Source organism: Ochlerotatus camptorhynchus, unplaced genomic scaffold, assembly GCF_037179485.1.
Source record: "Ochlerotatus camptorhynchus isolate MF236.1 unplaced genomic scaffold, CSIRO-AGI_Acam_v1.1 ptg000253l, whole genome shotgun sequence".
In the NCBI taxonomy this organism is placed as follows: Eukaryota; Metazoa; Arthropoda; class Insecta; order Diptera; family Culicidae; genus Ochlerotatus; species Ochlerotatus camptorhynchus.
In genome coordinates, this window is record NW_027040743.1 from 671,890 (window position 1) to 696,891 (window position 25,002).

Here is a 25,002-nt window from a genome sequence, read left to right on the forward strand (position 1 = left end):
TTGCAGTCCCGGGCAACATGGCCCTGGCCGAAGCACCTAAAGCAAGCTGTAACCGGTCGGGGAATACTCACGGGACAAACCGACCAGCCCACTCGCACCCTCCCTGTGGATACCACCTTTTTGGCATCAGCTGCTGAGAGCTTAACGGTAGCCACTTGGGTGGAAAACAGTCCCTTCCTCAAGATAATCGCTTTTTGCGGTACCTCGACTTGACACTGCTCCCTGAGCGCCGTGACTATCTCGGTCGCCTCCGTCACTTCGTCCAGGTCCTTGACCTGGATGGTGATCGTCGAGCCTAGTGACTTCACCTGCACCCCATTACCAACGACCTCCTTTACCAGTTTCTGGTAGGTTGGTCCCTGGTCTTTAGCGCCACGCTTGAGCACCAGGAGCATCTCGCCAGTACGAGTGCGCCTGATGCTCTTCACGTTGCTGCCCATCTCCGCTAGACGCTCGTCCGTTCTCATCTTCTTCAAGACTTCCGCGTAATTCGACGGTTCCGTCTTAAAGATGAGAGCCTCGCCCTTCCTCTTGTTCCTGTTCCGGGTAGAGCTGCTCTTGGGGGCAGTTTTGTCCGGGGGTTTCGGGGGTTCGCGCTTCTGTCCCTGCGCTTCTGTCCCTGCGTAACGGCAAAGTGGAGGGCCTCGCTGGCCATCGTGTTGTTGCCCGCGAAGTTGAAGGCGTCCGTCTGTCTGTCTGTCTGTCTGTCTGTCTGTCTGTCTGTCTGTCTGTCTGTCTGTCTGTCTGTCTGTCTGTCTGTCTGTCTGTCTGTCTGTCTGTCTGTCTGTCTGTCTGTCTGTCTGTCTGTCTGTCTGTCTGTCTGTCTGTCTGTCTGTCTGTCTGTCTGTCTGTCTGTCTGTCTGTCTGTCTGTCTGTCTGTCTGTCTGTCTGTCTGTCTGTCTGTCTGTCTGTCTGTCTGTCTGTCTGTCTGTCTGTCTGTCTGTCTGTCTGTCTGTCTGTCTGTCTGTCTGTCTGTCTGTCTGTCTGTCTGTCTGTCTGTCTGTCTGTCTGTCTGTCTGTCTGTCTGTCTGTCTGTCTGTCTGTCTGTCTGTCTGTCTGTCTGTCTGTCTGTCTGTCTGTCTGTCTGTCTGTCTGTCTGTCTGTCTGTCTGTCTGTCTGTCTGTCTGTCTGTCTGTCTGTCTGTCTGTCTGTCTGTCTGTCTGTCTGTCTGTCTGTCTGTCTGTCTGTCTGTCTGTCTGTCTGTCTGTCTGTCTGTCTGTCTGTCTGTCTGTCTGTCTGTCTGTCTGTCTGTCTGTCTGTCTGTCTGTCTGTCTGTCTGTCTGTCTGTCTGTCTGTCTGTCTGTCTGTCTGTCTGTCTGTCTGTCTGTCTGTCTGTCTGTCTGTCTGTCTGTCTGTCTGTCTGTCTGTCTGTCTGTCTGTCTGTCTGTCTGTCTGTCTGTCTGTCTGTCTGTCTGTCTGTCTGTCTGTCTGTCTGTCTGTCTGTCTGTCTGTCTGTCTGTCTGTCTGTCTGTCTGTCTGTCTGTCTGTCTGTCTGTCTGTCTGTCTGTCTGTCTGTCTGTCTGTCTGTCTGTCTGTCTGTCTGTCTGTCTGTCTGTCTGTCTGTCTGTCTGTCTGTCTGTCTGTCTGTCTGTCTGTCTGTCTGTCTGTCTGTCTGTCTGTCTGTCTGTCTGTCTGTCTGTCTGTCTGTCTGTCTGTCTGTCTGTCTGTCTGTCTGTCTGTCTGTCTGTCTGTCTGTCTGTCTGTCTGTCGTGAACAAATTTTGAAAAAAAAAATTCGAATGTACTGGTCCTTACCCAAATGTTCAAGCACTTATGGTATGTCCAGGGATAAAAAAAAATTACGTGAGTATCAGACTTTTAATTGAAACTTTCGAAATCTTTCAAAAGTTTAGAAATTTAATAAAAAAATACTGAAATGTCACAAAATTGGAACGTCGAAAAGATTTTGAAAATTACTTAGGCAGTTACTGAGATTCTGCGTTTAACTTGATTTCTGATCTTGGTACAATTTCACAACAATTAGAAGCTTGTATGCAGGCACCTTATCAAGTTTTCCATAAATGTAGACTAAAACAAAAATTGAAGATCTCTGAAGAAACAAATTTAAAAAAAAAATTGAACTTGCAATATTTTCAAATATATTGTGAAAAATGGACCATGATCTAAATGAAACTTGAATTAAGTTTCAAGAGTTGATCAAAGCCTTCAATACTTCTTCTATTTCTTTTTTTTATTATTACGAGTATTGCAAAACATTTAAGATCAAACGACGACGAAAATTCCCAAATATCAGGTAAGGTTAGGTTTTCTTTATTAAGGAAGTTTTCAGCCTAGGGCTACTTCGCCTCCAGTCCCAAATATCTTTGATAACTTGATTTTCTATAGTAGTTTTAAAATAAATATGATTTTTTTTAATGATTTGTATAATTTCTACAGTTCGTATCTTAAGTATCATTGCTTTTTTCATTGAGATATTCGATCGTGGGCTGAATTGTCTATTATTTCAGTTGATGATATTATTCAGATTTGTAGACTTAATCATATAATGAAGAATCAAGTGTTTCAATACTTGTTCGAAGTTATTTCCTTTGGTTTGTTTTTTCCGTCGATCTTGTTTTCCGTGCTGAGCACCAATGCTACCGACGTGCCAGGAAGGCAGCTCCCACACCTGAACCCTACCTATCGACCCATCAACTCATGAACCGGGGACCAACGGCTTTACTTCCCATCCGAAGGAAGGCGTGATCAGAGATGTTATGCCTCAGAACAGCCCGGCGGCACCGACTGGGATTGAACCCAGGCCTGCTGGGGTGAGAGGTAATCACGCTTACCACTACACCACCGGCGCCGTTAGTTTTCGAAGTTAAGCAATCATAAATATTAAAAATGTGAATTCCAGTAATGATTACTGCTTTTGAAAATATTTTCTAATGTTCTACATAACACATGTGCTTTTTCAGTGGTCTTATTGCATCAAAGCATACCTTAAACATCCATTCTGAAGCAGAATGAGAAAGATTTGGAATAACAGTTATATGAAATCATTGAAAAATCTGATACTCGGAGAGGCTGACAAAATTGGACCATTCCAGCATAAGAAATTAAGAAATAGAATACATTTTATAATTACTTACAATCTGTTTGTAGATCTATTTACCTGCTGAAAACTCATGATTACCAAAAATGTACTCATCTTGAACTTTTAAATTCATAATTTAGTAGAATTTTCAGCTCCCAAGTGAAATTTTTAATATTAGGCTTCGAAAAACATTCGACAATCACCCTTTTTGTAATATAAAGTTTGGAAGCTCTACATTAACCTTATACTGCAAAAAGGGTGATTAGCGGGCAATTACCGGGCTGGTTGAATACATGGTTGTGACTCACTCACTCACACGCATACAACATCAGAAACGAGTAGTAGCTTGTGCGAGTCACACTGATTTCGTTCTCATTGCTTCTATTTTCTTCACTGAACACAGAATTGACAAAAATAGACAGCTGAGCGTAACATGAATGATTTTGAGTGGAGTAAAGCAGATGATTCTTCGCTTATTTTTTTTTTGTATTCTGAGCCTTTTACGATTGCATTCTGCTGAGTGAGCTGAGTGAGAATTTTGCAGAAATAATTACTTTTTATTTTCTAGATTTAAACATAAATTGACAAATTTAAATTGGAGAAAATCATCATACTGTAACAGATAAACGTAAGCGTCACGTAAATACTGTAGAACTGGTGTGACCAATTCAACTGATTTAAATCACTGTTCGAAAAAAAATATCACACTCGGCTATTTAAATCGTTAGCGTTCGGTTTGTACGCATTCAATCGGGTTCTCCCTCGGTAAAGAAAATTGTTCGGCTGCCTTACAGTTTATCCTTCGTTCATTCTACTGCTGTCAGTTCTGAGTCTACCTGCAGGGTCCTACTTAGTTGAAAGAATTTACACTCGCTCGGCAATATGTTTGTAGGTGATGATGACTATTTTGTTTCTGAGGCGCTCGCGTAAGTGAATGAGTTTTCCCATGCTTGGATATAGTCACTGTTGAGAATTTAATTATATCCCAATGAAATACTCTATTGGCCAGCGCCGGTGGTGTAGTGGTAAGCGTGCCTGCTTTCTAACATCCCGATGGGTCTGGGTTCCATCCCAGCCGAGGTCGGTGGGATTTTTCTGAGGCATAAAAATGTCTGGTCACGTCTTCCTTCGGAAGGGAAGTAAAGCCGTTGGTCCCGGCCCATGTGTGTTGAATGGGTGCGATATTCTACGCAGGTGTGGAAGCTGCCTTCCTGCACATTCGATTGCCGTCAATGGATGGCAATCGATGTCCGTCGGTGATTGGCACTAGATTGTGGAACAGAGACCGACGTTAAATAAAGGAAAGAAGAAAAACTCTATTGTAGTCAGTGTTGGAAAAGTTCGCGATATTTCACGAAGTTCACCAAGGGAAAAGTTCGCGAGTCATAGGGAACTTTGATGAACTTTTCCATCACTGATTGTAGTACTAGAGCCCTTAGCAATACTGATCTCTCTCTCTAGATTGCCTTATCACCGAATGATCACACGAGTAACCGTAGGTAGGGTTTTTAATTGTATTCGATCATGAGCATCTCATATAAAGGTTATACAAGAGCCAGATCAGTCTCAGTCGCATATAAATAGCCAAACGAAAAGCATCTACTCCGATATCAGTTCATTATATTGAAGCGAGCAATGGAAACCTTTTTTATACACAAATTCTTGAAATTGTTCTTGAACAATATTAAAGATCTTTTGATAAAAATTCTAGTCATTACCTAACATTTTGTATTGCACTAGAATGATCAAGTTGTACTGAAAAGTTTGAAAATTCTGCAATATTCCTTTAATCGGATATCTGAGATGTTGCAATTAATTCTTTATTTTTTCGATTAGATTCTTGTCTGCAAAGTGCTGGTTTATGCAAGATTCAAAGAAAAACCCTTTAAAAATTTGGCTTTGGAAAATATTTAACAGTTGCGACATAAGTTTTTATGGATTTTAAAAAATCTGTTTGCGTCTCTGTTTGCGCCTTAAAAGTACAAAAATTTTAAAATACAAAACTATACTTAAAATTGACGTGTTTTTTAAAGTAAAAAAAAAAATCTACAAAATCGTGACGATTTTTCGAATAAACAAAAATAATATCTAACAATTATCGATTATCTGTTAAAAACCAGATTTTATGCGACGATTAAAATTCAGATTTTGAATACCGTGTTTTTTGTAGTTTTTGGTACTAAAATGTGATAATTATTCTTAAATAACCTACAAATAATTATGAATGATAACAATAATTTCCTAAAAGCACAAAAATGCAAACCTATTAATCAAATAAGTAAAAATTTTGGGAGATTGTCAGGACCCATTTTGAAATTGTTCGAATCCTAAATAGAAAAATTATAATCAAGATGAATCCTGATTATATAATCAAGATATTAATCAGTCTGATGTGTGTAAATTAAGTGGATGTGCCCCAATATTAAACTACTGTCACTTAAAAATAACTAATTTTACACGTGACGGAATCTATCGTTGACATAAAAGATGAGACGTACAAAAATATGTCATTTAAAATTAAGTGCTCTGAAATTGAAAAGTGTTTTACTCGATGAATTGTGCTGAATTTTGTTTCTGTTATAACTCAATTTTATGTCAAAATTGACGCACAGAGCACCTAAATTTATATGCATTCAAAATTCACCTAAAGTGTGTATGTACATCCATACACTCTTAACTCAGTCTGTAAAGACGCAGCTACAATACCAGACCATGCTGGTGGTGGCTGGATTCGATTCCCGATCCGGTCTAAGAATTTTTCGGGTTGGATAATTTCTCGACATCCCTGGGCATAGAGTATGATTGTACTTGCCACACAATTGTACACTCAAATAATAATTCACATATCCAATGAAAAATATTCATTAGAATTTCACATAACTTTCATGTGATATCATAATTGGGAATTGCATCACAAAATCACATGAACCTTATGTATCAAATGAAATTAAGATGATTTATCATAGAGAACTCATGTGATCACATGAATGTTATGTGAAATTCAGATAGATATCATTGGTGTTGTTAATGGAAAAATATGATGTACATTCCTAATGGAAACTATATGAAAACTTTTTCCATGTACTTATGCAATAATGGTGCACACACTTAGAAATAACTAATTTTACACGTGATGGAATCCATCTGTGACATAAAAGATGAGACGTAAACAAACATGTCATGTAATATTAAGTACTCCGAGACTCAAAAGTTAGTTGCTCGACAAAAAGTACATTTGATTGAATTATATTTCGCGTCTGTTATGACTCAAATTTATGTCAAAATTGACGCTCGTATATGCCACTCTCAGAACACCTAAATTTTCATGATTTTTCCTAACTGTGCAGGCATCGAAAGCTCTTAATTAATAACTATGGAAGTGCATCTGGAACACTAAGTTGAGAGCACGCAATAAGATAATATGTGATAAGCAATAAGCTTGAAATGCGAAGAAGAAGAAGAAGAAGAAGAAGAAGTGTATGTACATTTGGTAATCTTTTAAAATTTATGATTAATTACCTACCTTCAGCGAACAATAAGGAAATAGGTTGTAATATTTATGACTCCATAATTCCCTGACAAGGATCAAAAATCATCACCACTTCCTTAACTGTGGTTGCTTGGCATGATGAGTCATGTGAATTTAATCCTCAAAGATATATATATATATATCTCGCACTGGCAGTTGCTTATAAAATTGCTTCCATTCGTGACGTGGCATTGTTTGGATGATGTGTGAGGAGAGTAGATTTTGCACTCATGGTCTGATTCATACTCCTACTGACAGCGGTGAATAGCTACCTTGGATGTGGCTAATTTATCATCAACTTGAACATTCATTCTGAGATGAGAGATTTATTTTTACACACGATCCGTTGTCATTGGCGTGTTTTTCAAAAACATTGTGGGATTTGAATCAAACTTTGTCAGGTTTCTTTTGCGTCAGATGAACTTGATCTGATTACAAGGTTAATTTTGGTACAAAGCGGGCAGAGGTGCATCACTCACTGTTGCTGATGTCGTTCAATCCGGTGTGTGCACAAGTGGTCTTTATTCAAATGCAAGCGCTCATCTATTACAGCCTTTCTTGAAGTTATTTTCGAAAATAGTATCTTCTCGTGCATCACGGCATGCAAACAACACTTCTGCTGGTAATAAATTCCTCCAACCGTAGTAACCATAAGAGAGAGTGAGAAGATGCTGCGAAAAATGAGCTACGGTAATGTTAATGGCAAATACCACGCAAACGCTCTGGTGAAAATGCGTTCTCATTTAGAATTTCAAAAATAGCACGGTGCGACTGCCTTACGGTTGCGAAAGAAGCAGACAAGGTGTGAATATAAATTGACTTCACTTGGATGCCGTAGCTACCCTTCTCCATATCCCGACCTCACGGCGGTTTCACGGTTAAAACGAGTTTCTGAGAGATTTCCTGGGTGTAAATTCCGGGAAACCCTGCTTTGCACAAAACATATTCCGGAAAGGATCCCGTTAGGCGAAAACAAGTCACGGGCCAGAAAATTATCGTTCACTGGAGCTAATTAATCATTTTCCGGGGTCGATTTCTTTTCTTCATGTCGTTGGCAGCAAAAGAGTAGCAACCGTTACCGGGAACCGCTAGGAATAGGCTCGTTAGGAACGGTGGTGTGTGGGAGGGTGACTTTCGTTGGTTGCTTGGCTGGATGGTGCCGTGGGCTGTACTTGTTGGATTGTGGCACCCCAGAGCATTAGTTAATTTGGAAGTGTTTTTTTTTTTTTTTTGCTTTTTCAGGAAGTGGTAGATTAATTGAGTCTGAGTGATGATTATCTAGCAAGCCACGGACGGAGCTTGGTTACTGAGGGCATTTGTTTTAGCTTCAGATGAGGGTCTCAGAGGTAGAAGGTAGGGTTAGCTGTTTGACAGATTTGAGATAATACAGTCTTCAACAGTTTCGTGACTTTCGTTTATGCATTCAAAAAATTTTCTTAAGATTAATGGAATTAGTTTCAGCAATTAAAATACACTTTCACGATGAATCTTTGTTTCAGAAGCCGACGTGCAGTGTGCAAAATTAATATTTTATTACCAATATAAAGTTTATAAATGAATTACTAAACCATAAATATTGATTTATATATTCTTACCGTCCAATGCTGGGGTGATGAATTTCCTACGTGCAGCCGTTTCGAGATATTTTTAAAATAATTTATGAAATATTTGTGTTGTTTCTCCCTTTTCATAAGTCGTGCATCTAGATTTAACATTTTACAACATGGTAAGTATGCCAGTTTTTGGTTCTACTGGTTCTATAATTTTTTTTCTTTACCAAATTTATTACGATTCAATTTATTTCAAATTTGTGTTAGGCCTAGGGCCGAAAAATTCGGCACAAGTACCATGACTGGTACACTTACCCTATGTTCATAATTTCCATACAACATACCTTCTTTACCATATATATCGTTAGATGTATTATGACTGAGAAAGCCTATCATCAACTTCGATACCACTATCAGATACCTTTTAACTCCAACCAATTTGAACAAACTTATATCAAACAACAATTCTGATTTAACATGCTCTTGCAGATTATGATTAATGCTTGAAGAATGCTTTAAGATCCGGATGAAAGGATTCATGGCATGATTTGCCATATTTACATTCACCTTCCAACTCACCATCATAAACATTTTGTTTTTACTTTTTCTGGCGTCTGACGACAGAGATAGCAGAACCTATCTGTCTATCCGTAAATTATTCCTACTGTTTTTTTAAGGCCAGATGTGACGGCTTTTGGTCCAACAAAAGAAGCCTTATATTTCATTTAACATGAAAGTGTTGTGATCGGATAGGACACGGCCAAACGCGCGATGGTTTGATTCAGATGATATTTTTGTTCTACAGTTGTTGATCTCGATCGTGCGTGATCTATTGTTTGGTTACATGGTGATTTGGATAGTTTGTTTGAGAAACCGTATGAATCACATTTTCATCGAAATCAACTTTTTTTAATTTTTCGGATCCGCTTAAATAATAATTATTAATAGTGCAATGAACCTGTTTTAAATCAGGGTCTAACATATTATTTTTTTAAGGAAACACATAAGACTCGGCTTTGATTTTTTGTTGGTTTTCCATATTTGCATCGAATGAACTTATGCGGTTTCTAAAAACAAATGATTAAAAAAAACTATGGCCGGCAATGCGAATTTGTTGTTTATTTCTTTCTTCTGTTCTTAGCTAACGATGAGTTTAACGGCGCACTCGTCGTTTCATAAAAATGGCGAGAGAATGAAAGAGACGGCAATTCCACCGAACCTGTTCTCCTTGACATTGGCGGTGATCAAGATAGAACATAATGACGAAAGTGTTAACCATACAGAATGGGTAGTACCGATGCAAGTATGAACTGTCAATAGTGCACAACGCAGAGAGTTACTCTACTTAGAGCTTGGTCTATTCTAATGTTTCACCCAAAGACGCTGTGAGAAAGTGAGGTCATGTTATGCGTGCGTTTGTCAATATCTGTTATTGTGATAGGTCAACATTTTTACGTGTTTGTCTGAATGATGACGGGAATTTGTGGTCTATTTGGTATGATGTAATTTTTCAGGAGCCTTGATTGGTTTTTAATGACAGTGCTGCGGCGAAAGAGTGATCGCAGCAATGAATTGAATTGTTCAGTCAGGACTTGATAAAACATGAACGATAGTTGTGCTTCAATGGAACGCGTAAAGACTGGAACGCGTAAAAATAGGTCGACAAAAAATAGTTTCTGTCATTCAAAATTCATATCACAAAAATCTTCTTATTTTTCTTTTGGTAGTTCAATTCATATATTTAAAGGAAAAAATTTTCATCTATTCTTTTGGTTTGCCAAATCCGAACTGCCGTGCCTTCCGTTTAACCACTTCCATTAAATTTTGCACAGTGGTCTCATCGACCTTATTCGCCGCCGAACGCCACTTAGATTTAAACTGCTGCTCGTTTTCCATGAATTTATTAGTTTTTTTTGAGATTCCATTTGACCAAGGCCCAATACCGTTCGATAGGGCGGAGTTCTGGACTATTGGGAGGGTTGAGTTCTTTGCGTACCACCACCACGTTGTTCACATCGTACCACTCGATTGCCTTTTCCCCATAGTGGCAGCTCGCCAAGTCCGGCCAAAACAGCACAGGTCTATTATGTTGCTTTAGGAATGGTAGCAGCCGCTTTTCCAGGCACTCCTGGACGTAGATCTCTTGATTGATGGTTCCCATAGTAATGAAAATGCCACTTTTTAGACCACACGTGCATATGGCCTGCCAGTCGAAATATTTTTTTCGGGAACTTCAATAGTTTAATGGTTTTGAAAATTTCAGCCACCTTCCCTTTTCCTGATGCGATATAAAACTCCTGTCGTGGAAGCTGCTTGAAATCCGCCTTCACATAAGATTCGTCGTGAGAACGTTGGATTCTCTTGATACGCGAGCAAAATTTTGACACGCTGCTCCTCTTGCTTGGACGTCATTTTGAAAACTGGAGAGCAAACGGTGAAAACTCATCATAGCAACCATTGTATATACACTCAACTTCCAAATGCAGCATTTCAGGTTTTTTAAATGCATTTTTAACAGAAGTACAGCAACTTGAAGTTGGCCAATTTTTGCGCGTTCCAGACTTTAATCGAACCTGATCAAACATGATAGTTGATTCCTTCCAAGGAGAATGCCTTGTAGTTATTGTTTCTTAATAACAATTAATGTTGTATGCTCCTGACAAAAAAATGTAGATGCAACATCCACATATTACCTACATAATTCAATTCATAGCTCTGCAGCTGAAATGGTGCCAATACCGGATTGATATAATCAATACCAATACTAATGATATCAATACCAGTTTTAAGTGATACAAGTAACTCGGAAGCCTGATAGTTGGTTCAATCCCAAGCTCCTTGATAGTGTATCTAGGGTAGCACCAATTTTCTTTATATTTGCTTCTCTTTTTAAATACAACGATTCATCAAATCGATTTCATTTGAATAGCTTCATGTCGCCGGGTTTGAACGATCATCTATCGTAGTCATTTTCTGTATTAGTATTATTGAGCAGAAAATCGTGCGCTATATCCCAGGCTTCCACTTATTGCAAAAGTTTTTTGGAGAACCAATAATGGAAAATTGCTACTGATAGAATTCGTTCGGAATTGCGCGGAATAAGATATATTCTGGCTCGATCCAGATCATAAATCATAGTTGTTTAATTTCAGGGAGATCATTTAATTTGATTAAATGTATGTCACAATGCCTAAACGACCAACTGTCGCAGATTTTTGCTGTAATATAGGGGGCTCAGTGGCCTAATGTCGACGGTTTTTGCATGTTGAGCAGGGGATCGTGGGTTAAATCCAAGGCCCTCGTGCATTGCTTAGTTGCTAATTGGCGCCCACATTATCGCATCGTGTTTTAAATTTGATTCAAGGTCGTATTCACTCACGATAGTCGTGGAAATGCAGAGGTATACTCGATCTGTAGCTAGAACGGATGTCAAACTAAAAACCGTTCCACTCCACGATAACCGCGAGGACGTGACCAGTGCCATTATTTACTTTTAAGGTAATAAAGGGTGCTACGACCAAAATTTGGTCAAACGAGAACGCGTGTAAATTTTGTATTCAAAAAAGTAGAAGGGTCTATGTCTAGGAGCTCGAACCGAAGTTTGACGTAGGACCGCTAGTGGACGGAACAAATGTGAAGAGCAACTCTGTCTGTTTTTGAATTGTAGACGTACCAAATTTGTTGTATTTTTTCAAAGAGAAAGTTGATGCAGAGAATCGATCAAAATTACTTAAACCCCTGCTTTCAAGTTTAGTTACAAGATTACAACTCTAAAGAGCATTTTGTGTGGTTGTTGAGGGCGTGTGGTTCTGAATATGGCACAGATAAATTCTATTCCAACTCTTTACTGTAATAAGCTTGTTGGTCCTGAAAAGGGCCGTTTTGTTGCCAAAGTTGGTTATGATTTAACCTCCGAAACTATACAGAGTGCGTCTCTGTCGCTTCAAAGCGTAGATGATATCCATGACCTCTTACGCTTGGCGTGTTCAGTGTAGGTGACAGCATCATGGATCTCATTTTCCAGGAACACCTTCAGCACACCTCGTAGATCAGACCGGAGATACGTTTGACACCGCCACGGCGAACCAGACGACGTATGGCGGTTATCACGAAGAACCTTGCGATGACGCTTAGCTCCTTCTTTACCAAGACCTTTTTCTCCTTTGCCACGACCAGTCATTGTTGCTTGTTAAGTAGAAGAGTGGACTACCTAACCTGCCACCACCTTCCTACTGCTGCTATTGCTGCTTCTCCTGCTTGCTCACCACGCCGTCCGAATTGAAAATGAGTTGAGGCTAGACAGCAGCACTCTTTATATCGTTTCAGGTTGAAGCAGAATGAGGTGCAACCAAGTGGTACTCGATTATGACGACTGGGTTTGGGAAGAACGTTTATTTCATGAAAACAGTGATAAAATTATCACTTTTTATTTGTACATTGGACAATGCTTGACATTACCACTTTTTCAATAGATTTTTGTTGAAAATCAGCATTTTTATTGATGCATAGAAATATTTCTGATCGATTGGTGATAACATTATTGAAATTGGTCTAGGGGCAACTGAGCTATTAATGTTCAAAATCTTTCATAATTTTGTTACATGCTCCATTTTCAGTTTTTACAAAGTGTACCTCCATATAGAAATCACAGACGTAGTCCTAAGTCAAAACAAATATCGGCCACTCCATGGCCTTTTTTATGTAGTGGCAGGTTGCCAAATCCAGCCAAAACAGCACGGAACAATCGTGTTTCTCCAGACACTCGTTCACGTAAATTACCTGGTTGACGGTCCCGGTTGCAATGAAAATGTCGCTTTTCAAGCCACAGATTGCTTGCCAAATTAGATAACTCCTAGCGAACTTCGACAGTTTCATATTCTGCCACCTTTCCCCTTCGGGTTGCCGTTTAAAACTTCTGCCCAGGAAGCTGTTTGAAGTCTGCCTTGCGTGCGAGTGGTTCGGATTTTCGAGATGCGTGTGCAAAATTTTGATACGTTGCTACAATTGCTTGGCTGCCACTTTGATAACTGAAGAGTAAATGTCAAAATAAAAATAGAGGCATCATTTTGCACGCACACACTTACAAAATGAGAGGTGATCAGGTTTTTTAAATGCTCGCTTAAAAGAAATGCGTTAAGTTTAAGTCGACTAAATTTTGATCGTAACACCCTTTAATTCACCACAGTGTGTACACTGAGAATGGATTGCTCATCCCAAGTTCCATTAATTTAGTTACTTACGCAAATTTTGATGGATCTGGTCAATCATGGAGTAGCAATTGCAAATTGAACGGTCATTATTGCTCAAGATCTTATTTAAATTTGATTTAACATGAGCTGAAGAAGCAAATGAGTTTTAATTGAGGCCTTTAACAAAAAAAAAAATATTTAACTGATGTCTTAAGCCTCAGTTTACAAAATCAAGAAAATATTATGAGATGATGATGTTAATTTCATAGATTGGGATCTTTTTTTCTAAGACCTAGTAAAAGATTCTTAATTTTTTGCAAATCTTAGAATTTAATCCATAATTATAAAACTAACTTATTTTAGGTATGTTTCATTTCATATCTGCACTAGAGTTTGCATGGAATGAACGATGCAAAACATTCTTCTTTTCAGAATGGTCATACGAGAGGTCTGACCGTGTGAAAGATACAATTTGACAAGGTTTGTTTTTATACAATCTGATAAAAAGTTTTCCATCATCATGAATATTTCAGATAACCCTTCAGCTGTTAGACTAATTCTCAGTGGTGTTTTTAAATGTGGAAAATTGTTGCCAAGATCAACTCATCCTTTATCCAGAAATGTATACAAAATCTAAGAAATCTATTTGAAAAAGCTTGTGTCAACTGTGTGTCTTTTAGCAACTACTATTAATTAGTTAGTTACTTCAAAACTGTATGCAGCAAACTTAACTATTAGACTGATGCAAAATTTGAAATTTTCGCTCCACAGTGCTCAAATGGTTTCATATCGGGTCCTGATTAGCCTTCTAAAATTTAAACTCATTTGGTAAGAAACTGACTTGGCACAAACTATTTGATGTTTATATGGAAATTACTATGGGAAACCCAGACCCATATTGCACTTTTAACAAGTACTATCACTATTCTTATGGGAAATATTTTCAGCTACAACTTTGTAGAAGATCGTTTTCAGCCAAGCGTCAATCTAAATATTTATTAATTGATTAAGAGATTGATAATCTTATGGCATGATTAAGCAGCTGTATTGTGGGCAACACTGTATTCTGTAGTTTGACATAGTAGCCATGATTTTTGTGACCTATTCTACGCCCCAGAAACACTATTGTTGCCTCCTGAACAGTTGATCAGTGACTGGAATCATTAATAACTTATGTTCCTTACATTTAATCAAAAAAAGATCTGGAACAAAGTAGCTGAGAAAATTTGCATCAAGCGCAGCTATCATTTTCTTAAGCAGAGTGAACTGGTGAATTTTGAGATAACTATTATACAAAATTTTGGTTTTCCCATAGTAATATCTATATAAACTTCAAATGGTTTGTGTCAAGTCAGTTTCTTACTAAATAAGTTCAAATTTTGGGAGCCTAATCAGGATTAAATTTAAAACCGTTTGAGCGCTGTGGATCGAAAATTTCAAAATTTGCATCAGTCTATTAACTACCTTAAGGAAATAGTACACCAACCTTTCCTAAAATTATGTATTAAAATAAAAATCAACATGCTGCATGTACAACAATTGCGCATCATTAGAGCATATATTCATTGTAAAGGGTGATACGGTCAAAATTTGGTCAATATCAACTTGACGTATTTCTTTCAATTTTGCATTTAAAAAACCTGAACACCCCTCATTTTGAAGGTGTGTGTGTGTGTAGAATGTTGCTCCTATTTTGATTTTGGAATTCACTCTTCAGTTGTCAAAATGCCGTCCAAGCAAGAAGAGCAGCGTATCAAAATTTTGCTCGCGCATCGCGAAAATCCGAGCTACTCGCACGCAAAGTTGGCAAAATCGCTAAAAGTTGCCAAATCAACCGTTACAAATGTAATTAAAGTGTTTGGGGAACGTTTGTCGACAGCCAGGAAGTCTGGATCGGGGGGAAATCGAAAACCGGAAGCCGCTGAGACGACAAAGAGAGTTGCCGGTAGTTTCAAGCGAAACCCTAACCTCTCTCTCCGAGATGCCGCAAATAAGCTGGGTGTATCGTCTACAACCGTGCATCGAGCCAAAAAACGAGCCGGACTTTCGACTTACAAGAAGGTAGTGACTCCAAATCGCGATGATAAACAAAATACGACGGCCAAAGCGCGATCCCGGAGGCTGTACACGACGATGCTGACGAAGTTTGACTGCGTGGTAATGGACGACGAAACCTACGTCAAAGCCGACTACAAGCAGCTTCCGGGACAGGAGTTTTATACGGCAAAAGGAAGGGGATAGGTTGCAGATGTTTTCAAGCGCATGAAACTGTCAAAGTTCGCAAAGAAATATCTGGTTTGGCAAGCCATCTGTACCTGTGGCTTGAAAAGCAGCATTTTCATAGCTTTACAAATTTACGTGAAAGAGTGTTTGAATAAACGTCTGCTGCCTTTCCTGAAGAAACACGGTTGTTCCGTACTGTTTTGGCCGGATTTGGCATCTTGCCATTACGGTAAAAAGGCCATGGAGTGGTACGCCGCCAACAACGTGCAGGTGGTTCCCAAGGACAAGAACCCTCCCAACACGCCAGAGCTCCGCCCAATTGAGAAATACTGGGCTATTGTCAAGCGGAACCTAAAGAAGACCAAAAAAACTGCTAAGGGCGAGCAGCAGTTCAAGGCAAACTGGCTTTCTGCGGCGAAGAAGGTGGACAAGGTGGCTGTACAAAATCTGATGGCAGAGGTCAAGCGTAAGGCCCGGCAATTCGGATTTGGAAAAGCGGAAGCCTAACTGAATATTTTTCCTGAATTTTATACTAATTGAACTTGAAAAAGAAATTTAATTTGATTTTTTAAATAAACGATTTCACCGATTTACACGCGTTTTCCCTTGACCAAATTTTGACCGTATCACCCTTTATACAAAGAAAATTTTGACTCGACAAAAAACAAGTACGCATAATCAGAGCAGTTTTCAGTGAACAAATATAACACATGTGAATCACTTTACCACTTAATCTGCCATAAAACAACCCGTCCGTTAATCGTGATCATCGGTCGCTCTATAGATAAAAGAGCACGGCTCGTCTTTCGTTCCCATCTATGGGACATCAACGGTACAGTCATAGAATGGGACGCGCAAAATAGAACATCAACCAAACACACAATTTCCACCGCGTAAATGACTCAGAAAAATATGCCAACAACAACAACGACGACACCCCATACCGTTTGGGGGAAAGCAGTCGCCTCTGATGGGATACACCTGAGCACCGCTACAGTCTGAGATGAAAACTCGAGTCTGACCCGGTGCGGCTCAGTTTAGTGCCAAGATTCGTGTTCTATGCACCTTCATCATACCACAGCTCGGTGTATGATCGCCTCTACCTCTGGATCTAGCGGATCGGTCCTCGCTGTCGTCGCCGCGAAAAAGTGAAGTTATTCGTTTGTCGTTTGAAATTAGAATTTCCGGAGGCAATTTTAATTTTCGTGATAGTTTCCCCAAGATTCTAGTGATTCTATAGTTATATATTGAAAGAGTGCTATATTGATTTGTGCAGTGAAAAGTGTGCTTGATCAAATTGGTGATTTATTTTCTGTGAAAATTGTTTCCTGAGAAGCGGCCAAAATTACTTCGTGGGAAGAAAAAGGTGCGGATGTCTGTTCATCATCAGCCAAATTAGTAGCTAGTTTTTCACCATTCCTCGTTCGTTCAATTTTTTTAACGGTATGCAAGAATCGAAACTGCCGGGTCAAAATTCAAAATGAATTAATCGGCATTTAATCAGCATTAAATAAATTAAACGCACGTCCGAATCGCGTATTCCAGGAAAATGAAATTACTATCGGTTTTTCCTTTTTCATGCTCAATGCGTGTGTGTGTGTGTGACTGGCCACCGTCGTTGACTGCTGCAAGAGATATATGAGATGCATGTGATTAACACTCACACACATGCTTCCATGCCGTGTCGATTTTCCAATCCAATTTGTTTTCTCACCACGTTTGAACAATGCGTAACAAATAGCAACTGGTCAGGAATCTCATTTTACACTCTCCGCTACCCACTCCAATTCGAATCGACAGATAAAAAATTAAATGAAAGTTCAACCTCAACGAAATCGAATTTTCACATCTACTATATACGTATTGTGTTACCCAGCTGGGGACTTAAATCACTGACAGATTAAAAAAGAATCAAACAGGGAAAATATTAAAAGTACCCAATGGAACCTGCTTATTATCCAGCATAAAAGAGGCGAGTCCAAGTACAGCAGAGCCTGGTCTGAAAGTTTAACTACAGTTAATGATTTAATTATATACATCGAGCTATACGAGCAGGACGATGACGACTCGGAAAAACGAGCCGAAAGTAAAATGTTGGTCATAATTTAAAAAAAAAACGCTGGAACCACTAGCAGCCACTGCTCGCTCGTTGGTCGATGCACACGATAGTTAACAAGATCGTGTTTTGTTTTTAACAGTCGAAACGAAAGTCCGGGACACGGAAAATTGCTTGGGTCGCCCCGTATCTACATGCTAGTGGGGTCACGTACCTACGGATGTATAAGAATTTCTGCGGATTGTGAACACGGCGAAAGGGAGAGGACGTTCGTGCTTTTGTACGAAATTATGGTTGTTGAAACAAAATAATAATTTTACTTGAAGGGGTTCCTTTTATCGTTGCGAGTGCTTTTAGGCAAATTGTTTGTTAACTGTTTCTTGAACCGATCACGAGAGAGAAGATAATTGGGTGGTACTTAGGATTTTCGAAGCATTATAATAAATATTCGGAAGTAGAATACGTGTAGAAAAAGTATGAATCTTACCATATTATTTGCTTAGGGAAAATGCATAGATGTGGTCGTGATTTTAGGGGTGTTTTGAGGTTCGAAATATTTAAAGAAGTCCTAAAACGCAACCATCCTCGCTAAAGAAATTAAGTATTGCTCCAATTTTGTCAGTTATTTTACGATTAAGAACAGGGGCTTCATTGCGGAAGTCGAAACGAAGCATTTCCAAAATAAGGCCCCAGCTTACAATTGAGAAATTTGCTCCTAATTTTTGAAGTTTGGTGCGTAGCTTCGGAATAATTATAAATTCTTCCAATAATCAAACCAATGGCAATGTATGGCAAATTTTGACAATATCAAAGACACTAAGCAATTCTTGATCGAATTACAGCTGCGTCATCCAACTCGGTCAGGAAATGTCGAAATGGGAGCATCGGTTAATCCACTTTACAGGGTGATTCGAAGTAACTGTCACTCTAAAAAATTACATAACAATTGAATCTTGCATGATTTTTTTATATCAGTATATTTCAGATATACTACATATATAACCTTTAGTTAAGCATACATTCATACATTAAATTCAAATCTCTCCCTCTTACCTTTTTTACCATCCAAATGAAGCACGATAGTGAATTACAGCTGACACGAACGTTTTAGTTCCAGCACTTCTGTAGTCCTGGCGATACATAAAAAAAAAACAAATACCATAAGTTAACGATATCCCAAATGGTAAAACTATTACACAAATGGTTTGGATACCCCAAATGCGTCGTTAAGCAAAATAACGATACAAATTTTATTAGGCCCTGATAATGAACGGATTTTCGAAGCATGGGTCCTTTGTACCTCCATAATGTTGCGAAAAATAAATGTTTCATTCATTCGAGAAGAATTCTAAAACGAATGAAATGTCTAATCCTACTATCAATACAAACTGACATTAGTAAACACTTTAGATCAATATACTTGAACAAATATACATTTTACCCATTGAGAATTGCAATTACTCTGGCTCACCCTGTATATGCGTCAAAATGACTAAAAAATTCTGATTTGCTTCAAAATGCTCAATTATCGATTTTAACTTTTATGTGTGTGTGGTTTTTTTTTCTACACCGTGTTATTCAAATGTAAGCTGCATACCACGAAACCCCCACCCCCCCTCCACACCCTCCAGGGCCAACGTTAAAGACTTCTATCCTTCGTGACTGCTCGCTTTTGCCTCCTGTGATCAGGCCAAATTCCTATTGACTTGACGTTTAAAGTTTTGTAGCGTCCCTCAGCGCGCATGACAAAGGTTCACTCAAAGCACCATAACTCGCTAAATATGTTTCGGATCGTAAAATCCTTTTGGCCACATATTCTACACACTTGTAGCTTTCATTTTATGCAAAAAAAAATCATTTTTTTTTGAAAAAATCCAAGTAAACCTCCCCTTAATTCCATATTCATTTTCAATTAACATCGCCCTCATCACCTGTCAAATTTTCGTCAGCACTCGTCAATTGGATAAGCGGAGCACTCTTGAATAGAAGCTGTTTCCAATCTAGACTGAGGAACATTGTTTATGATTATTAACGTTTTAAATAATAAATAGCTAATAACCCTCAGAGTTGGGAGGAAATGCTGTACTTATGCAGCCAGCAAAGCGATATAGTGGTTCTCAGAATTTCATAAAAATTAGTAGTTTTCTTCCTTATCGCAAAATATTAGACCCGCATTTTTTATGTTGTCATAAAGGCGACCATTTCCATGTTAGGGTCGCCTAACATCGGCTCTTTTAAAAAATGACTTTTTTCAAAAATTCTAAACATTTGACTACTGGACGGATTTCAAAGATCAAAATATCCAAAGACAGTTATATTTAGGAAAACTATAATTATATTAAAAAATTATGGTTTTTTATGGTTTTCACGGTTTGTAGACAGAGGGCGCAATGTGTTTTTATATTTTTCCTAGAAATTTAAGGCTTTTTTACACAACATATAAAACAATCAGCGGTGTTTTTTTAATTTTCGATTTTGAGTTATTTGGCTGAAGTTATCAAGTTTTGGGTTTTCGCTCAATACTCCTATGCAACTAGACTACCATGCATCTCCATGATACATATCTAAAATAGTCACATGGAGACGCATGGTAGCCTAGTCGCATAGGAGTATTGAGCAATGAGGAACAAAACAACCAATTTTTACGAAATTCTGAGAACCACTCTATCGTTTTACCCTTCTTACAAAGAAGGGTATAGATATCACTTGAAAAACCGACTATCGATCCGAGGCCCGGAGGGCCGAGTGTCATATACCATTCGACTCAGCTCGACGAGATCGGAACATGTCTGTGTGTGTGTGTGTACGTGTGTATGTGTGTATGTGTGTGTGTATGTAACGAAATGAATGCGCTCACGTTTCTCAGCAACCGCTCAACCGATTTGAACAAACTCGGCGCCAAATGATAGGTCTTGAGGTCCCATTGAACACTATTGAACGGTTTTGGAATCGGTGAACCGGTTCCGGAGATATGGCCGGAATTAGATCCGGTGAATATGGGCCTTCACGCTGGATTTAACGGAAAACGTATCAAAACCATCATGCGACACATCAAATTACTACAGAATTCAAAAATAAGATTAATGCAAGTCGTGTTAAGTGTTCCAGACCACATTGGACACACTTGGACATGTTCCGGGTATCCGGGGGAAGTTGCTTGAATATGAATTGAATTAAAACCCATTAAATCTCATTAAAATACGATGATAAGGTAGCCTCACCAAATAGACTACACCCGGATATATTCCGGGTACCCCCAGGCAGTGGCGTAGCGTCACTGGATGACACGGGGGTGGGGGGCTTGGTCACTGATAATGACAATAAAATAAATAAACTTGAATAAGTAAGAAGGGTCTGATCACACCATAGGTGGATAAATTCGGGTTTTTTGCTATGGAATAGCTTTGTGTCAACATGAAGCTTTAGTGCGATAATGTATTATCTAGAGAAAGTTCTGAAAAGAAAAGATTGATAGTTCAATGTATGAGCTTGGTAAAGGAGTGTGCGTTTGATTAATATTGTCGCAGCCCTTCGCTCAATTCCAATTTCTGTTCAATCTTCACACTGCCATACTATAGTGGAACTATCAATCTAGCCTTTTCAGAACTTTCTCAAACAATTATTGCACTAAAGCTTCATGTTGATATGAGTATAGCATTTCCTCGCAACTCTGAAAATCGTAAACTTCGCGCACGAAGTAACAACACACTTTGATTGAACATAATAACCTTCATCCAAAACTGGTCGTGACCAAAGTTGTAGCTGATTATTTGACTTATCAATTAAATTTATATAATCTATTCTATAACAATCAAAAAACACCCAGAACCATTTCAAATCAATGTGAGAATGATAACAGTAGAATACATTTCCCCTGAACAAGGCTGCCTAAAACAGCCGAAAGGTTGGGCAGTTAAAAAACTGAACTTGCCAGACTGCATAGCCGAGATTTCAAATACATTATTTATACTCCATTTGCACGATCTTTTGTAGTAAATCGGTTCCAACACCATACCGTTGAATGAACATGTTCTATAATTTTCAGGAGCATTTCATTGAAAAAATGATCCCAACTTAACAAAGGAAATGCCATCGTACTGATATTTAGACTATAACGATTATTAAGGCCAGAATTTGCATAACAGTTCCAAATTGAAATTGTTGCAATCATTCGTGGGAAAATTGAAAAATATTGAAACAATTTATTTTACAAAAACGGATCTAGAGCATGAGTATAACTGACCGCTCGAGGAGGCAACTCCGATATTGTCAGATACGTTAGAGATGTCTTGGCGAGCCGAAATCTCGACTATTTTAATTTAGTTTATGTGTTTTTAAAACGGATAGATCTGAGGATTTACTAGTTAGTGTCATCTTGTGTTCTCCCAAGTTGTTAGCTGCCCATCAGTGTACCCCCATGTTTGTCTTTTTCATCAGAGTGTCACTTAGTTCGAGATCAAGAGCACATTGCTCTCCACACCTTGTGTTCACAATCCCTACCCTGCCATCCATTTGTTACAATTTGTTACCCCTAAACCTCGAGATAGCCGCGAGTAATCGGCCCCCACTTTACTAACGTTAGTTTTAAGTAATTTTGTAATCTAAACAATGAATATCGGCTTCGGAAAGCTACAGCAAATGAGCCTGGAAAAAAAAACGAGTTATAAAAAAAAATGCCTGATCAGCTGTAATTACAAAGAGAACCAATAGACGTTGCTTAAGAATAGCATTATCCTCAATGTGTAAATACTGGTGATCTAAAACTAGGTAATACCAGCGCCGGCCACGTCCGAATGCTGGTCAAGAAATGTTGACGTAATACTCGCTTCAATGAAAACCGAGAACACCTCTTCACTTCCACGAGAAATCACTGGGATGCTGGATAAAAGGGTTGGGATTGCAGCAGGATTCGTGTTTGTAAACGATATGCTGAACTGATGTCCTAAAGATTCAATAGCGCGAATGAGCTTAGGTTTTAAGCAAAATTGGTCGCCACTAGGCCGCCGAGCTCCTTATATCACAAAACAATTACGATCAAGCTTCCGTTCAACTTATTTTTGCGAGATGGTGACGATAACAACAACTCATGATAGGGATTTGTTATAGATTTCTGATCAACAGGATTTTCCTAAAACTCGATTATTGTTTTTTTACGTACTCGTTCCTCCAACCGAATTTCAATACGCTTTATCTCATTTTAAAGAAAAAACCAATCTAAACTATTACTCTATAATCTGACAATCTCAAGGACCAAAGATTTTCTGTACAGTATTCAAAATCGATCGCTACAAGGCCACCAAGCTCCTTTTGTCTCAAAACAATTACGATCTCGCTCCCGTTCAACTTGCTGTTATTAGATTTCGATTCTGTCGACGAGACAACAACAACAACAACAACTGCTCTTCAGAAGGATTAGATATGAATTCCGATCAACATAACTTTCGTAAAACTCGAATATTGTTTATTTTGCGTACTCGTTCCTCCAACCAAATTTCAGTACGCTTTATCTCATATTAAGATAAAATCCGATTTTCGAAAATAATAATTACGATCAAGCTCCCGTTCAACCTGCTGTTACTATTTTTCAGTCCCGACGGCGACGATAATTATTGCCCTTGAGGAGCATTTGATATGTAGTTCCGATGAAAAAACTTTTCTTCTAACTCAAATATTAATTCCTTAAGAGAGTAGTCCACTCTGGAAATTTCAAAAAATCTTTTTTTTTTGGCTTCAAAAATACTTTGGAATGTCTTCTTTGACATAGACTTGACCGCAAGTCCGCAAATTACATCGTTTCAAAGTTATAGGCCGATTAGTGGACTCGTGTCCAGACGCTCCAAGCGCGCTCAGGTGAGCGCTCGGAGTACCCGCCCGTTACCGGCGAAACGGCGTGTCTTAGTAGTTCCAACTACTGCCGCGATTATCTCTAAACGATGTTTTCAAAATTGGGGGGCGCTGTATTTTAGAAACAGCTCATTCGATTTAAGCGGCGATTGAATTTTCGAGTTAAGAACCTTTTTTTCTTGTCTTGTACGTAGCCAATTTCGATTTTATCTCCAATTTTCGGGTACAAAAACGGACTGTTTTTTTTTTTCAAAACGTCGCCAAATTTTTATTTTTCAATCAAATCAAAAACGGCTACGTACAAGACTGGGTCATCTATCAGAGAATAACCACAAAAAAAATTCGTTGTTCCAGCTCCAGTGGTGTGACCGCCAGACGTCCCACCCCGCGACGACTCAGACGGGAAGTCTCCTAGGGAACCTGGTGCAGCGGCTACAGGAGACATCCAATCGCGCAAAAAAAAATCTCAATTAAAGAGGACATTTCAATTGACAAAAACATGTATTCTTTTTTTTTTGAATTGATCGTTATTTACCCTCAAAAAAAATCGTGGAAATGACCTATTTTTCATGCCGCCAGAGTGGACTACCCCCTTAACGTGCTTGTACCAACTGAATACCATTACGTTTTATCTCATCCTAAGAAAGATAGCCGATTTACACTATGTGAAGAATGGTTCCGTTTTTATGAACACATACATTTAGTCTTCTTAGTTTTCCACAAGTTTCAATGATTGAAAAAATGATTAAATTATCACATCCAAACTTTCAATCTAATCCAATTTTGATAGAACTGCTATCTTGGATTTCAAAATGGAGTCATACAACGATTTCCGACCTCTTCACGTCATCCCAGTCTCAAAAACATCCAATTTTCAGGGTATTTAACATTACTTCAGAGCCGTTTTGGATTGATGAGAAGGTATCTAAGATAGATTATTGGTTAAAAAATACCCATATTGATGGGTACTTAACAGATTTTTTATACCCGGAAGTCATTATGAATTCCAGAAAACTGGAAGTCGCCATTTTGTATTATTCGAAAGGTATCAGCCTCTGCACATCGTCCCCGTTAAAAAATACCCATATTGATAGGTATTTAACAGATTGTTTGTAATTGGAAGTCATTATGAATTGTAGAAAACTAAAAAAGTCACCATCTTGGATTCCAGAATGGCAAGGATCAAATTCTAATTGATTGGTTCTGCTATTTGTACCCTTCGAAGAATTTAAACTCCCTCCAAAGGGTCGCAACTTTGTCAGTTAAAATCGAATTTCTTAACAACAAAATCCAACAATGTCACCAAAATTGACCTCACACCAGATCTCTAGTCTTAACAACTTAAAACTAGAGAACAACGAATAGAAGATTAGGAATCACATTGATGAAGGCTAACGAACTCATTTGTCCTTGATTCAAGATCATCCTAGGTGGACAAAGCAGAGTCTTGTCACTACCAACAAGGCGTAAGAAAAGGTGATCTACCAGCGTTACTATGCCCATTATTTTACAAAAACGGCTCTATACGGCTAAACTGATCCACATCAAAATAATGTTTATAATTTTTTTTTC

At 38.6% G+C, this 25,002-nt stretch overlaps 1 protein-coding gene across 4 annotated transcripts in view; it reads left to right on the forward strand.

The window, feature by feature from the left end:
• Positions 1-25,002, forward strand: part of LOC135704967 (uncharacterized) — a 307,390-nt gene that overhangs the window by 167,517 nt on the left and 114,871 nt on the right. The window lies entirely within an intron of this gene.